The 2,588-nt window shown below is 63.8% G+C and overlaps 1 protein-coding gene across 3 annotated transcripts in view; it reads left to right on the forward strand.

The window, feature by feature from the left end:
- Positions 1-2,588, forward strand: part of METTL6 (methyltransferase like 6) — an 18,727-nt gene that overhangs the window by 3,949 nt on the left and 12,190 nt on the right. The window contains exon 2 of one of the 3 annotated variants that reach the window (XM_015411540.1): positions 958-975. The exons of the other annotated variants lie outside the window; for them this stretch is intronic. The gene's annotated coding sequence lies outside the window, so the exon portion shown is untranslated. The remainder of the gene's footprint in view (positions 1-957; positions 976-2,588) is intronic. 3 annotated transcript variants of the gene reach the window in all.

Genomic DNA, 2,588 nt, shown 5'->3' on the forward strand with positions numbered 1-2,588 from the left:
CGGCACTGGGGCTCGCTGGGGAGCTTGGGTGCGCTGCCGGGCCCCTCCGTAGGCCCGGTGGACGTCCTGTTCCTCCGGGTCATCTGACTCGACTTGGAGGGCTGCGGACTGGGGCTCGCTGGGGAGCTTGGGTGCGCTGCCGGGCCGCTCCGTAGGCCCGGTGGACGTCCTGTTCCTCCGGGTCATCTGACTCGACTTGGAGGGCTGCGGTGGGGGTGATGTGCGACCGCTCCCACGCGACTGCCGCTGCGAGGGCTTCTGCTGTGGTGACTTTTTCTCTCTCCGTCAGCTTCCGCCTCAGCTTCATCTCTCGCAGGCCCACGACGAAGTGGTCGCGGAGGGCATCCTCCAGGTGCTCTCCGAAGTTGCAATCCGCCGAGAGTTGTCGCAGCTCTGCGAGGAACTCCGCGGCGGTCTCCTTGGCCTGTTGATGGCGGGTGTAAAACGTTACCCTGCAGGCCAGCTCGGTGGGCTTGGGTGCGAAGTGTTGTTGCACCGCATCGATGATCCGCTCGAACGTGCAGTCGCCAAGGTCCGTGGGGGAGAGTAGTCGTCTGGCCAGGGACACCACGGCGGTGCCGCAGGAGGCCAGGAGGAACCCCCGCTTCTTGCCCTCGTCGGTCACATCAAAAAATTCCAGCGCGGACTTGGCCCCTTGTACCCAGGAGGGCCAGTCCTGCGGGTGGGCTATGTCGAAGGGCTGCAGCAGCCCAAGCCCCGGTGCGGTTGCCATTGTGCGCGTCGGAGGGGGTACGGGAGGAGCGGTTCCGTTGCTCGCTGGATCGCTCATCAGATCGGCTGCTTCGCGTCCTCCTAGTCCCTCGCGACGGCCTGGCTCAGTTGCGGCTGAATCCCATCCTCGTCGCCCAGAGGAGGGACCCTATTGTTGTTCGGACTGTTCGGACTGAAGCTAGGGCATATGCGCTGACCTCCGGTGGCGGTCCGCGGACACTACAGGTAGTCGATACTACATAGGTAAAAGTGGAGGATTCAGTAATCGGGGATTACAGAGACGAATGGCAGATTCATTGCCCTCCTTTACAATTTACACTTTTTTGGCCTTCCTGTGAACCCATGTTCTTATTTCTTTCTGTGTACATACATGTAATCCCTGTATTAGGGCTGCTGCTTACGTTTTTCTTCTCTGCTGTGTTTTATCCTCACAACAGCCTGGTGAGGTAGGCTAGGCTAAATGTTTGTGTCTGCAGGGCCGGCTCGCCCGCTAGGCGAACTAGGCATTCACCTAGAGCGCTGGCCGGCCCTTAGGGCACGGGAGGAGAGGCAGGGGCGCGCGCCCGGCCAGCATGGCAGAGGGAGGCAGCAGCGCAGCCCGCAGGAGCCCGGCACGCTCCCGGCACTAGGAGCCAGAAGAGGGCTCTCCATGGGACTGCATACCTGGCTGCAGCCGATTCCCCTTCTGGAGGGCGGAGGAGGTGCTCTTTTCTCCTCTCCTGCTCCTGAGGTGGCTGGTTGTGCTGCTCTTAATTTAAAGGCACAGCAGCAGGCTGGTCAAGCGGCGCCAGCCGCGTTGGCAACCCTTCCCTGGCTCTCTGGAGAAGGCCACGCATCTTCCAGCCAGGAGGGCGCTGGGCTCGCCCGCCAGTACTGCCACCGCCTGCCTGCAGCTCCTCCTGCTTCTGCCGCTCCTCACTCAGGTCCTGCGCGCCGCCCTCTCCCTCGCCTGCCTGCCTCCACTCCGCCTCATGGAAGGACTCCCTGGGTCCTAGCGCTCCCTGTCCTGCTGGGGGATTGGGGCACTCGGCGTGTCCAGAAGCTCCTTGCCGGGGTTGCCGAGCTCCCCACCCCCGCATCACACGCGAGAGGTGGAATTTGCTCCTAGGAGTCCAAGGCCACCACCCCGGGGCTCAGGGATGCCGGGAACGTTTCACCCCACCCCTCCCCCCCTGCGGCCATTGCAGTTTCCGCCGAAAAGCGGCGGCGTCCATAACTTTTTGAAGAGCCCCTCCCGAGAGCTGGGGGAGCCAGAATGACCTCTCGCACATGACCTCTCGCCGCTCGGACATCACACGCGAGAGGTGGAATTTGCCCCTAGGAATCCAAGGCCGTCACCCCAGGGCTCAGGGATGCCGGAAACGTTTCGCCCCTCCCCTCCCCCCCGTGGCCATTGCAGCTGCCACCAACAGCAGCAGCCGCAGCGGCCATAACTTTTTAAAGAGCCCCTCCCGAGAGCTGGGAGAGCCAGAATGACCTGTTGCGTGTGACCTCTCGCCGCTCGGACATCACACGCGACAGGTGGAATTTGCCCCTAGGAATCCAAGGCCGCCACCCCGGGGCTCAGCGATGCTGGGAAACGTCCCCCCCCCCCACAGCCGTTGCTGTTGCTGCCGCCCCAAGGGCTTCGTGGCTGCGAGGATGCCCCGCCTCCTCCCCTTGCAGGCACCCCTCCCCTCCAATGTCCCCCATCCAGCGGGGCTGAAGAGGGACCTGGCAGCAGCCTGCGGGGCACACCGTTCTTCGCGGAGGCCAACCCCCCTGTTGGCCCTTTAAGGTCGAGGCCAAACCTGCAGCTGGCAGGGGGATTGTAACTGGCTTGGGAGAGAGGGGGGAGGCGACGGGGGCACCCTCTT

Source organism: Gekko japonicus, unplaced genomic scaffold (assembly GCF_001447785.1).
Source record: "Gekko japonicus isolate JY-2015 unplaced genomic scaffold, Gekko_japonicus_V1.1 scaffold6, whole genome shotgun sequence".
Lineage (NCBI taxonomy): Eukaryota > Metazoa > Chordata > Lepidosauria > Squamata > Gekkonidae > Gekko > Gekko japonicus.